The sequence below is a fragment of the Temnothorax nylanderi genome, unplaced genomic scaffold (genome assembly GCF_030848795.1).
Source record: "Temnothorax nylanderi isolate EJ_2023f unplaced genomic scaffold, tnyl_v1.0 TNYL_tig0019_pilon, whole genome shotgun sequence".
Taxonomy (NCBI): domain Eukaryota; kingdom Metazoa; phylum Arthropoda; class Insecta; order Hymenoptera; family Formicidae; genus Temnothorax; species Temnothorax nylanderi.
Window position 1 is genome coordinate 1,506,398 of NW_027249081.1, and position 14,761 is coordinate 1,521,158.

General features: G+C 41.0%; 1 protein-coding gene and 1 long non-coding RNA gene across 7 annotated transcripts in view; one reads left to right on the forward strand and one right to left on the reverse strand.

Moving 5' to 3' along the window:
* The window catches only part of LOC139769039 (uncharacterized), a 173,289-nt gene that overhangs the window by 4,248 nt on the left and 154,280 nt on the right, over window positions 1-14,761 (forward strand). The gene's annotated exons all lie outside the window — the stretch shown is intronic.
* Window positions 6,223-8,186, reverse strand: LOC139769038 (uncharacterized). The gene is made up of 2 exons (XR_011717475.1): window positions 6,561-8,186; window positions 6,223-6,459 (listed from the first exon to the last, which is right to left on the reverse strand). It is a non-coding gene; the product is annotated as an uncharacterized lncRNA (long non-coding RNA).

The window sequence follows — 14,761 nt, forward strand, 5'->3', positions numbered from 1 at the left end:
GTAGTAGTTTTTCGCAGTTCTTTCTTTAGTTCTTCAAGCAGGTATTTGAATCGATGTATGATTTTAATCGGCAAACTATATTTTAAATCTGTATGAACTATTTCTAAATAGAAATTTTTATTTATTTATTTAGACCCGCTGATTATATTACATTAAAGATGAGATACCTTTCGCTCATTTGCGATAAATCGCTTACATTGGAAAAGATTAATACGCTTGTGTGTCTTTAATGCATGAAACGGAGAAACGCCGGCGATCCATTTTGCGCGATTTGGAATTGGAATTGGAACATTATTATATCATTATCATAGAAATTAATACAAATCGTGTGATGTTTAGCTTTCAGATATATTAATTGCAAGTGCATAGTGTTTTTCAATTTAATCACGAAGAGATGCGTTTTCCATTGCGTGACGATTTGCCGTTTTCCGAAATTCGCGAACATACCTATATATTCGTATGTGACACAATTGAAGAAATTAGTTTATCGTGGGTCATCAATTATATATAGCTTTATATTCTTCTTTTCTAAAATTGTAGCTACAGGAAGCAACAAATAAAACTTTAAAGCCCCCTAATTGAGAAAGAAATTAGTAGAGTCATAGATATGCGATATCGTTCCGAACGAAGGTACTGTAGGTAATCATAAATTTCGAGCGTGATCCGTGACTCTGGCGGATTCCCTGAATTATTCACGATTTCCCCCCGTAAAAACCGGCAAATCGGCGACGGACGCAATCTGGCCAAGTCGGAGAGCCGCGTGTTTCATCGCCGCGCCGCGCCGGGAAAAACGGAGCGCTCCGTGGAATCATATCGCATGTGTGTCTCGTGGAAATGGAAATATCTCAGACGCGTCCGAGGAGAAAGCGATTCTCGAAGCCGAGACTTCGATGTCGCTCGGTCACGGTATAGTTCGCGTTCTCCTCGCCGCGAACGATATTATTTCTGGCACGGCACCAGAGCCGACGGCGGCGCCGATCGATCTCGTCCTCGAACGGGCGATCGCGAACGTCATCGTCATGTGTGCATCGCATGCGCTCGTGCGCGCTCGTGCGTGTGCGTGCGCGCGTGTGTGCGCGCGTCGCGATCGATCGCGAGCGAGCGCGCGTATTCTCACCGTCCTTTCGGCACGGGAGGGAGGAAGGGAGGTAAGCGCGAAACACGTTTACCGAGACCCCGGAAATAATTACCGCTAAGCAGACCCGAGTTGTCGGCAAATTGAATTGGCTTCGAGTGCCGGCACACACGCCGCTCGCTGTCCTTTTCTCTCTCTCTCTCTCTCTCTCTTGGCAACCGTCGCCGTCGACCGGTCTCAAATATATCCGAGAGACGATCTCGCCCCGGAAATTTTCTGTCCGCGGCCCCCGCCAATGTTTGCAAACAAACTCGCGTGTCAGCGTCGCATTGCTCTCCGCGATTTTATATCCCCATCCCGCTTTCCCGGCATCCGTCGGCTTATCGTCGTGATTTGCTTCATTTGTACAAGCCTTCTGTCGAATCGCAAAAAAGTAGTACGCGTGGTCGAGTATCGACAGCGAGATTGGGCGATATATTATATGGTATAGTTTTTTATAAAAGAAAAATTATAACTTTCGCGGACCTTTTATACTTTGTCATATGGTTGAGGAAGATTTATATGCTTTTTAAATTACGCAATAAATACGTGACTTCTTTCTCGCACTAATATTTTTTTACATTGCACTATTATTTATGCATAGAATGAGGGGTACATTATTTTTTGTTGCAACAAATGATGATTGCAATTAAAATCATTAACATGTGTATACGTGTAAAACAATTGGTTAGGCAAAGAGATATATGAATAATCACGCTCATTAAATCACTGTTACCGCTTTAGTAACAATCGCAAATGAGAGAAATACACCGCATAAGCGCATGTAATAGAGTAAATAAGTCACATACGGCATATGCAATAACAAGATGAATATTTAATTAGTGAAAAACAGTCTCTGAAAATGAAATAATAATGGGAGCACAGAGGAAACAATACTTGCGAACTTAACTAACTCCAGCGATATATTTTGCCGTCATTTGAGTCACGTTTCGGTGACTACGTAGCGTAACCCCGAGTGATTTGATTACTATCAAGTAATTTATGCAAAGCAGCTCGCTAAACGAAGCGGATAGCGAACTTTTCGACGGCAGAATTATTTCTCCGTTTCAAAGACCGTTTTATTGCTCGCCGGCTTTTCCGCCGCGTCGACGTCTTCGGAACTTCGCCGCAACTTTTTCTCGGTCTGTCAGAATTATTATTATTTCGAGAATTATCTTTATTATCTGGAAAAGAAAACGCTTTCATCGCACGCACATTTCTCACGCTTGCCGAAGTTATATTAGCCGGTTGATAAAAAGTTGAAGGAAGAAAAGGTTGCGTGCTGTACCTGGTTTGCTGGTTGGTTAATTATGTCTGTTAATATTAGTGCTGCCGCATTATTATATAACCATTAAATACGCATGGTGTTATATATAATTTTTCTATTGTCTAATTAGCTTTAATTAGTTTTAATTAGGTGCAATATTAAATCTTTCATAAAGGACACATTGATTTATTATGCTTTATTATATGTGTGAAAGAATCCGCTATATGATTACATTTATTATCATTTTTGAAGTGTCCTACCACCGTATCCACCCGGTTATCAGTTATCACAAGACACGATACTTGAAGTTTCGTGCCGTTTCACGTGAAAGCGACCGCGCTCTCGTCCGGCACACGTGCGCGATTTCTCCTCACTATACTATTGCACGCATTCTTTCACGATCCATCAGCGCGAGCGCGTCCATTGGCCGACATCCAGTTTTCGGTTGCGTTTTCAAATTCGAATCGCCAGCGTTAAGATGGGAAATGGAAGTAACTCCGTTAATGGCGAAACTAATTAACAAATAGAAATTTTTTTTAGATATTGAAAGTGAAAAGTCACAAGATCACTAGATCTACGATATAATTTAACGAAACGTTCAAAATTTTTTTTTCTAAATAACATCACGTTGCGAAAGAAATAAGGTATTCGGAACATACAATATGTCGTGCCGGTCTAGCGACTTTCCGACCCACCGGTATATTTCCAATAAGTTTTATGGACCAACCCGCTACTGACCGCAATTTTTGGTCTTGCTTGGTGAGCATACGGTACCGGGCCGAAATTTCTCCGGCTTGATGTTCCATCAGGACCGCAGTGCCGATGCCGGTCCGTTAAGTGCGTTAATGAGATACGCGGAGATAAGCCGCGACCCAGTTAGACGGCGTGTGACTTTGAGCGAGGGGAAAGTCGTCAGCCGCTTAATTCGCGATCGATCGTAGACGAGGAACCGATTATCAGCAGCTACTACATGTGAAGTTGGACAATTTGCGGTGTGCGATAACGTACAATTAGATGGTGAGGAATGTGGTGATTTAGAAGAGCGTTGACAAAATGCACGTGAATAACACGCTTTAATATTATATTATTTTTCTATGGATTAGTTTGATTTTGAAGTAGCATATCATATTAGGGTCGACGAGAGCAATCGCGATAATTGATAATTGACAATATGGACGACAATAAATCTGTCATTGAAAAATATGCTGAAAATTTGATTATAGCAGAAATCTTGCTTCATCGATATCAATTTTGTTGTAGTTTCTATGCGCGATAATTGCTAGTTAAAAAGGTATAATTTTCATTTTATTTTATTGAAGTTTTGGACTTACAAATCCGCTAATAAAGTAAATCCGGATTTCGTTGTTTAATGATGTGCACGAAATCTTTGAAGTACCGGTGAGATGGTCGAAACGTTTTAACTTTCTCGGTCTTCTTTTTTTTCAGTAACCTTGAAGTCGTCGGGTTCTCGAAGGTTACTTGATCGGTTCGGTGTAAGTGAATCCAAACTAATCTGAAGCCTGAAGCCAATATAAGGCGTTAGTTTGACGAGCGGTATTAAAAAATATTCTGTCTTAACGTCAAATCATATTGTGTGAAAACGTTTCGAACATTTCTAACGCTTCTCGAGCTGTTTTTCGATAATAAATAGTTTTGGAGAGAATTGTATCGATTTTGAATCTATTTTTTTAATATCAGCTAAATTTAGAAATCTGCATATTGTTTTCAGCGTGATGTTTTATAAGATAACTTAAAATTCTGAATATAGAAGCAACAGAGCATTTGTCTTATTATCAAAATGAAATGTTAACTATGTCGAAGAAAAATACAGACTTGAATAATAAATTTCGTAAAAGGGCCAACAGCATTGCTGTTGAAAGGATTTATGACACGATTTATGACACTGTTTCGTCCTCCGCTTCTCGTTTCCGGTTATTACGTGAGAAAGTCGGGCAAGAAAAGTCCTACTTGCTTCGCTTCGCGGCGATTTCATAAGAGAAACGAGAGAAAGAGAGAAAGAGTGAGAGGAGGGGAGGGCTGGGAGAGCGGATTCACCTCGTAGCGAACGGCTCCAGTTCAGAATTCGCTCCGTGTGTCGAGCACAAATCTCTTGACGTTCCTAACTCGTTAACGTACGATTCAATCTCAGTAATTTAAAATAATCGCCGATATATTATATCCAGATTTCCGCGTTGTTGTAACACTCTGACATGATTACACCTAGAACGAACAAAATAAAATTCTTATAAGAAATTAGAGAACTCTCGAAAATAACTTAATTAGGGTTATCAATCAATCAGAGCGATCTATCAATTATGTTTCATCATGGTAAATTAATTTTTTTCCTTTCTATATTGAGCATGTTCTTTTTATATTCGAAGATAATTACTTTTAAGGTAACGGTTTCAGGAAAGTTAATTCCTTTTCATATGTCACATGAAGATAAATATTACAGGTGCTCTTATTTAAGTCGAGATCTGTCCGTTTAAATTTTCAACTTTAAGTTCTTAACGTTTTAACGTTCCTTTTTCTCGATATAAAACGCGCGATAATTTATGAGTTGACAGGCAGATACGTTGCAGTTCAATTTCACGTCGCTCGAAGCAATGGAAGTTCGGATTACTACGTGGTTATATCGTATGAAACGCGATCCAACTTGCAAGCAGCAGAGAACCAGCACGCTCCATTCGCTCCTAAAATACCGCGGCTTTGTCACGGCAGCATTCTTCAAAGTGTTTTTGCGGCGAGACCAAGAAATATTTTACGAAGTGGCGCGCGATTAATTCGATACAGATGCATTGTAGCTTGCTGGTATCTAGGCAAACCTGCAATATCGGATTCACATGCGGTGTATGACAGGAATATTGACGTCGCGCGATATTTTCAGGCCTGTGCGCGAAGCTGGCACAGAGACGATAAATACTCATGGTACAGATATTGATGTAACACGTGACAACGTAACGATTACACATCATAAGATGATAAAATCCATCACATAAGTTTCATCTATTTTTATTAGATTGAACATTAGACGGAGTTTTTATTTCATTTATTTCGCGGCTCTTTATTTTTCTATTTGCAATTTATTGCATATTATTTGTACTTGTTATCGCAGATATAAATAAAATATAAGGACTAATTAAATGAAAAGGTAGAAAAAGAGCTAACAATAAGATACCTTTGATTTCTCGTAAGAAGCTCGTTGCGTGCGTCGCATCATTCGTGCATCGACGTGGAAAGCGTAACGCAGATCGGAACGGCAGTTTCCGGATAATGCCGAGATAATGGCGGAATAAAACGCGGGAATCCGAACGATTCGAGATGGAGATGTCGAAGCGCGCGAGATTTATCGGCGTGCGGATACGCGCACGTGCCACATATATATACACGCGCACGAATTTAACGTGTGCATATCTTTCGCTTCCCGGACTCGTCTGGATGCCTTGACGTTGAACAATGCTCTCGGTTAGGAGCCACCATGATATATTCGTAGTCTATCGTCGCTAGGATGACGCTGAAGAATCTCTCCATTCTATCGTGAACGAACGAAGGATGAGACGGCTGAAAAATGAAAAAGAGTGGAGTTCGATTTTTACGTATATCATATGCATTATCTGTATATTTTAAAATATATTTAGATATTTTTATAACATATATTACATATGTTATACATTTATATGCAGTTTATGTAGGGTATTCGTACAATGTTTTACTTTCTGACAATGTATCATTATTGTTTTCATGCAACATACCTGTGTAGAACGTTCTACGCAACAAAATTGAATCGTGAAACTATGTAGGGGAGACCGGGGCTAAACCGCCAGTTTTTTTTCGGAGCCGATTTTTAACAACAAAATAAATAATTGAAGTTAAATGTGGTATACCACTGTAAAGAGTGAACCTTTAGCTACAAAATTTATTAAGGAAATTTTTATCTACGTCGCTTTGTTTAACCGGTATAGAGCAAAAACGACAACGGTGCAAAAATTGAAATCTCAAAAATGCCGGGGTTGAACCGCCACCCCCCCGGGGTTTATCCGCCACACTGCATTTTCAATACATATACGTACATGTAATCCTGAAAAATGATATGATACATTTTAATAATTGTTTTTTAAGAGAAAAATATAAAAATTTATTAAAAATTTTTATGCAAAACATTAAAAATAATTGTTTTACCTATTCCATAAAACAATTTAGGCACGTGAATACAGAGGTTAACCAAATCGTAAACTCCCCAACGGCACGTCACATTGTCAACGCGGGCAACCACGGGGAATACGCGTGACGGCGTTCCGGTGCCATAGGATCAGCGCGGACCCTCGAGCAACCTAACCAAGCCGCGTTTCTCGCGGGGGAGCGATAAATAGCGACAGGGGGGTTAGAAAAGCTCGCGGTGGAGCGCGACCATTTTACCGACTCGACGGCGTCCTCGCGCCGATTCCTCGACGCGCCGACGACGACGACGACGACGGCCATGACCACCACGACGACGACGGCCACGACCACCACGACGACGACGGCCACGACCACCACGACGACAACGGCCACGACCACGACGACGACGACGACGACGACGACGACGATGACCACCACCGACACCACCACCACTACAACGGCGGCGACAATGACGCCGAGACGATGCGGCGAACGCTGGACGATGCGGTCGCACGCGCGACTGTCACTGACACAACGACCAACAACGACGATTTACCGCGGCCGGGAGTCGGGACGATCTACAGCGCGCGCGGCATGTCAACTCTCGCGCGGAAATCGCGGGATCTCAGAGCCGTGCCGTGCCTCGCCATACCTCGCCGACGTGCCGTGAGCGTAAGCGATCTCGAAAACAACGGTCCGCCATCTTTTCGGTCGGCCAAAACACCCAAAAACACCCGTTTTGCGACGATACGTGCGTACCATTTCCCTCCTACACAAACTGACGCACGTGCAAGGGAAGACAGAATCACGCTCGAGGGAAACCTAACCTGAAATCGCCGTGAGCTGAAGTCGTGCGCCCGGCGCGCCACAGTGACGAGACTGGCGGACCAACCCCGGGTGCTTACTGGCGGATAAGCCCCAAACATAAGTTTCAGGTTTGATCGCCCACGAAATATTAGACATCAACGATAATGAAAAAACTACACTGGATTCGTGTTCAGCATGCATTACTCTTTATAATCACGTACCGCGAGATTTGGAGAGCAAATATTATTGCAGATATTACAATATTTCCACGCGCAGAAAATTTCACTTTCACCTTCCGAAAACACGTTTGCCCTCGTAAAAATCATAACACGGCAGGTAACCTGCCGAAACTCCGTTGGTCACATGGGTACCATAAGCAGCGTTTACAATGTTAATAGCGAGTTCGCACAATATACAGGTTCCGAGATATTTGATTTGGCGGTTCAACCCCGCTGGCGGTTTAGCCCCGGTCTCCCCTACATGATTGAACACACGTATTACTAGATTTGTACGTTGATTTTTTTGAACATACCTAGAATTTAATCGTTTTCACGTATAAGACGTTTTCTATACCGCAAATCGGGTAGAATGAGATTATGAATGCTAATATAATTCAGTATGTCGAAACGCTTTTTTCGATATTATTCTAAATTAAATGCGAATTCTGAGGCGCCAATACCTTGTGACTTTTGTACTCGACGATATCTTTTGAAGGAACGCCAAGATTGGAAAGTAGGTAACGTCTCGCTTCAAGGCAAACCGTTTTCGCGAGCGCGCCGGCGAACGGGATGTATTCTTATCAGGTTTGTGCTATCGTTATCGAGAGAACCGAGATGTAGGTATAATAGTTAAAAATAGAAACACGGCATTCGGATATTTCCGGCGCGCGTAATCCCACGTGTTGGACGAGCGCGAGGGTGCTTGCCTACGGGTTGGACGGGCTGAACGTCAGCGGCAGGTCGGTGTGTCGAGGACAGAGGTAGGGGATTGCCATCGTAATAAAGGATCCGACGACCCCGAACAATCTCCCCCCGTCGCGCCGAAAAAGGATCTCTCGCATCGAGCAGGGATGTAGCGCCGCATTCTTGCGCTAGTTCGTGTCTCGCGCTTTCTTCGAAGAAAAAAAATTTGTGAAAACGACAAAAACTCTTGATGATTAATCGAACTCACTTTGCAATTCTAATGATATTTCTTTGTAATTATTATTTGGAGTTTGTAACATTAGAGTTCTTTAAACGGTGAGTTTTGTTTTAACGTAGGTAATTGTTTCAAGTCTCTAAAATATTCAAATGATAGATTTGGTTTCAGGTAATTACCTGGTGTTTGAAAGGTCTGAAACATTTAAATGACAGGCTTCGCCTGTCCGAGATAATTGAATACTGTAACGCCTGAAATATATGGATGGTGTTATTTTGCTCTAAAATTATTATGTATACGAATGTACACGAATGTAATATAAGATATTTAGAAAGAGTGTTAATTATAGTAGAAAGGTTATTGTGCTTCACAGCGATATGGCCGGAGCAATATTAGCGCTATGCGTCGTGAATATGAATGCGACTATTCTTGGTCACGCATGGCGACGCCTTTGGCTTCGGAGTTATTTCTAGTCGTACGGTGACGCGAAACGTGCTCTCGTCTACGGCGCGGCGGCGGGAGCGAACGGTTGCGTCGTGACCGCCTTACGAATTTTGTAACACGGATTCTCATGCGGTCTACGCGGTCTAGAATGTCACCTTTGACAAGTATCGACAAGTCGCCCGTAATGAAAGTTCCACGCGATCTTTCTTTTGTCGTGTACCATAACACATCGATCGACCTAAGTATCCGGCAATTTTTTATCATTTCAAAACAAAGAAATTTTTCTTGTACTTATCATCATGGAATCAATTGTAAGTGCCACCGGAATCGGGATATTAAAAAACAAAAAATATGGATAACAAGAGCGATCGCAAATTTTCGAGAGATCGGTTTTGCCAAATTAACATTAGGAACCGAGAAAAGCATGTTCGTGAGAAAGATGGAGTGAAATTGTTTATCTATGAAAAGAATATTCAGTAGTTCCGGAACGTCTTGCGTAGTAAAATAATAATCCAGAGTAAATCCGGCATCTCCGGAGAGAGGTTGTACGCTCACTGAGAAAATTATAGTGCCGTTTTATGGATAAAGCGTAACAAAGTGCGTCAAAAATTTCACTACTCATCCTGTTATCATAATCGCTTTATTTGTCCTATCTCTACTCTATAGCGCTGATAGCAAAATATCTGCAGAGTGTTATTGCACAGTTAAATATAACCACCAAATAGAATTAACCAACGCAGCGTGTCGTAATTTTATCTCGCTAATGATGCCTCGGCTAAATGAAATATTTTGAGTAAATATATGCGGGCTCTCTCTCTCTCTCTCTCTCTCTCTCTCTCTCCGTATAATATCTTCTCGAATATATGTATACACGCATATACGCGCGCGCGACAGACACGCAATACGTACGCGATCGTGGAACATCACTATATTTTGTAGCGTGAATCTCGTTGTCCTTGCTCGTCTATACTTAGTTTGTTTTCCGATTTAATGAGCAGTCGTTGCCACACGATCGTTGTCCTTTGAGCCCCTCTCGTTTCCTCTCACTTTTGGTTCTCTTTTTTCAAAGTGTGCCTCGTCCATGCTTTCTCTATTCACGTGCTTTATGGACTACGGTGTGTGCTTGACGTTTTCTTTCGAGTAGTTTTTCCCAGAGGAAAACCTTAAGTGGCGGCATACTATTGATTTAGCGTTATTCTCCGTAAGCAATATAAAATATTGAAACGTCGCTGTAAATTGCTTACAGATAAACGTGTTTGAAGGCGGATTAATAGATTTACGCACTTTCTCCAGAATTGAGTCGTCTAGAAATTACAGAGATCGTAGAAAAAACATTTGATATCCCTGTTAAGAAAAAAACTAATTTAAAATGCTAATCCAGCCAAGCTGCTATTCCATGTTAGATTTATGCGACAGTTAACGATATTAAGGAGCTCTCTCTCTCTCTCTCTCTCTCTCTCTTTGCATTAAGATAAAATTAGTCAAATAAAGAACGAAAAGATTTCGGTTAGACACCATTTAGCACATTTTATCTTTTTACACACAATCGTTTCATTGTAATTTGATTTATGTTAAAAATATCGTGGTTAATCCGGATTGCTCATATGTAAGGATTTACGGATAGTCGATCGAGATTCGTTATCTATGACCCGGATAATTGTGTTCCGTTTTTTTGGCGTTTTCGCATTATTGGTATTCGGCCATTCTCTCGTGTAATGTAATATATAATGGTAACCGGCGCGCTTTAATTAGTGTCGTAACTTCGCCGTATTCATTTGCATTAACTCTTTTTTCCCCTCTCTCGTTGCTCTAATTTCCCGTTTCGACCCGCGATATCTTTTGTCGCCAGCCGGCGCTCAAACTTCACGAGGAATTATAACACGATGCGATAAAATCGCATTGATTTTAATTAGTTTTTTTTACGAATAAATTTATTTGGATTAACCTTTTTTGGATAGTATCGATCGCGAAAGATACATGTTCGACATAATTTTTCCAGCGAAAGAATAAAGCATAATATAAAATAGGTAACTTATTTTTATAATTACACTTTATAAGCTTACGTACAGAAGTTCGATCTCATGATTGTAAAATCTTACGGAAATAATTTAAATTGGATTTTATCATGTTGATCGCTATTATACACGTCGTATCACTTTACTTTCACGCACATGGTACCAAGCGCGATAGATGTAATTAGAAAAAATAGTAGAAACGTCACGTGCATCTCACCGTTCTTATGAGACTGCTTGGCAATCGTACAATTTTATTCTATTCACTTTTTTTCTTTTATTGAACAGATCTCTGTCTTTCTTTCTCTCTTTTTCTTTCGGATTGTTTTGCACTAGCCTCGCCGCGCCGTGGCGTTTTGCTTTGTTTCACACTCCTTAGTCGGCTTAGGCTTTGTTTATCCTACCTTTTATGCACCATGTGATCTTCTTTTATTCCGTCCCCTTTATTCATCTTTCCGGAAAGCACGGATTGTTCTGGCTCTACCGGCAAACATTTCGCTGTTATTTAATTGTTGTATTGACACACCGCATGTTATTTCGTAGGAATTATGCTATCTTTTTCTGTTAAAAAACTATCGTCTTATGAATGTTGCCGATTCTTTCATATTTTCTTTCATTTAATTTGTATTCTCAACAATTAGAGATTGAAAAGCAAGTTACGGTAAAATCTCTTCCAACGTATTATTTATTACGAATTATAGAAATCAATTTGCTGATGGAGAAAAATTTGTTCACGAAGATATCTTAGCTTAATAGAACTAATAATGAATTAGCTGTCGATATTTTCCCGAATTTGTTTTATTATGCATTTCGAGCATTTTGATATATTTTCAGAGCGGAAACTAGATATTCGTCGACTAGACTTTTCTCGGAGAGGTTTGAGAATATAATATCCGAGGATTTGTTCGAAATCTATTTGGTTCATTAACGATCGCGGTCGTATATAAATAGCCGTATGTGTGCACGCACGCGGGTTGCCACACTTTCAATGTCACGATTTCTGCATAGCTCCGTCTGACACGTAATAGAGTAGATTGCTTCGCCGACATTTCCTATTTCCTTAATCGCTTTATCTTGAAGCGCCTTTCGCATATGCCATACGTATATATATCTTGATATACCGGATGATGATAAAAATAACTTACTTGAAATAAAAATATGTTGGAATTATCATTATACATATAATTTAATAAAAATGTTAAGGCGATTTACAATTTGTTTGCTTATAATTGTTTAAAACTACGTGTAAGACATTTATTGATGCGTTAATTTGCATTATGAAAAATAGAATATTATTAACGGAAAAATAATTTTTTATTAAGATTTACATATGAGTACAATGAGTAGGAAAACAAATATAAGATACATTTTGCATATGTAAGATCCTTTCTAATTGAAAACGGCTTATTGGTGAGATTTTGACTCGAGTGTTTTTAATGGGCAGTGAAAACTCTCGCGCGAACACACACACACACACACACACACACACACACACACACACACGCACGCACGCACGCACGCACGCACGCACGCACACACACGCACACACGAGTATCTGTCAGCGCGTGTTTGTTTTCTTCCGACGAAATCATTCGACTAAAGTGCACAGGTCGTCGAGATATCCCGACGAAGTCGAGAGGATTTTAGTCGCTGACTCGCAGCAAAGCGGTATGCTAGAGGGCTGTGGAAAGGGGAGTGGGGGGGCAGGAGGGAAAGAGGCAATAAAGCCAACAGAGACGGAGACAGATGGAAAGACGAAGAGGCGTAGGATGAAAGAGAAGGGAGGAAGAAAACCAGCGGGAAGGAAATATCGAGGATCTCCGAGTCTATATCTCACGCATACGCGTTCGCACGTGCACTTGCGTGCGATATTTTAAGCGCGATTCTCACGACGCAATACGTCGACGACGCGACGCGCGACGCCTATACGACAACTGTGGTGTTACATCGTTAATTATCGATCGCGGTCGATTGGCGATTTACGGCCGAGAATTAGCGGAGAGTACTAATACCGGGAGAATCGTTCGCGGCAATCGGTGAAACGTTTTCTCGGTCGTTACGCGAGAAGTTACGAAGTTCGTTTGCGATTACGTTCACGTGACGCGCAAAAGCGCGCTTGTCGAGATCTCGACGAGAAGTTTACAACGAGGAAAATCAACGACGTTGCTTCTCATTATTCCCGGCAGACGATTAACTTGCCGTATTTTACCTCGCTATCGTTTCTCAATTCAGGATCACTGTGATTATAAACGTCGCGCGTCTCGTTACTTCGGCCATCGAAACTTTGCGAAGAATTTTAAAGTCATATTTATTTTGCATTGATTTATTTCTAAATTCCTCTATAACTTCAAATCAGTTTTATTAACAAGAAATATGTACATGATATTAAAATATCATACAATGTTTAAATAATGATTATATATACATAATACGTGATACATACATAAATCGTAGCGCAATTGCCATTTGCAAATCACAATTTTTGGGTTATAAACTACATTCTAGTCACGATATAGAATATCACTCTTGTACTCGATCATGCTTTATTAATCTGTGCCATTTTTCATTTCCTATCATTTTTCTGTTGTATCCATTCACTCCGTCATCTCGCGTCTTTGTGAGCTGCAGATTTCGATAAACGGCATTGGATCGCGATGTTTCCTTCTCTCCTGCACCATTTACCCGACGACACGTTATATATCTCCATGCCCTCTCCCCCCTCTTCCTCATCCTCCTGTCTTTCGCAACCGAAGATTACGTTGGGAAGAGCTTTGTCGTACGCGAGAGAGCTCCGTTCGGGTTTGTCTTCCGGCTATTCCGATCAAAGGATCGATCGTGAGCTCCGGTGACCGCGCGCGAGTGCGTTTCCACGAAATTGGACGGGTTCAATCTTGAGAGGGCACCCCCGCATCTCTCTGCCGCTATTCTTGAGACTACATCGGGCATCGTATGTACATTACATATATACATAAACCGTCCTGCATCGGGCAGACCACCCACCGGGATCGAAAGATCCTTTTCTCTTTTGACGTCAAACCGTGTCTCAGGAATGTACCGGGATCTGCAGTGGATTTTGTATTATTATTTGATATTTATTGTTCATCTATGTGTATTCCACTTAGAGATAAGGTCCCATCCCAATGTCACGGTGATATCGTGTGTCACGACTTTTTCTCATGACGTATGCTTGGTCATTCTTGTGCGTATTTCCAAGCCTGTTCTTATCTGATATTTATAGCACATTATTAAAAGTTAGATGTACCTTGTTTTCCCTGCCGTTGTACACGTTAGCCAAAGTTTAATTCGCGTTACTCATGTATGAACGACGGACGCAGATGCAAATTAAACAGAAAATTAAGTCGTCGTTCATAAGCGAGGATCGTAATTTCTAAAGACACGTGCCATTTATATATGTATATAACGTGACAAGATGTTAATCAAGCGTGAACGAGTTCTTGTTATCTATCGGACGTATTGGCCGCATGTGAAGATATACATATAAAGACGCGTCATTAGACAGCCGACTCCAATTATCCGCGATTCGTATCGTCTGGTAAATAAGAAATAATTGGATCGTCGGTCTTCTCTATTCTTCCTCGTTGACGGTGGACGGCGAAAAGGGAGCGGGGCGGGATGGGTGCTATTAAGGATAACGAATTAAGTCGGGAAATGCGAAATGGAGACAGTTCGCTAACTAAACCGACGGGCAATATAAATTTACAATAGAAAACAATATAAATCATCTCCGAATCGATAAAGCGCGGCGTCGTACGACAGAAGCAGTAAATAATGATGGCTAAACAAGCGATTATTAATGTCGCA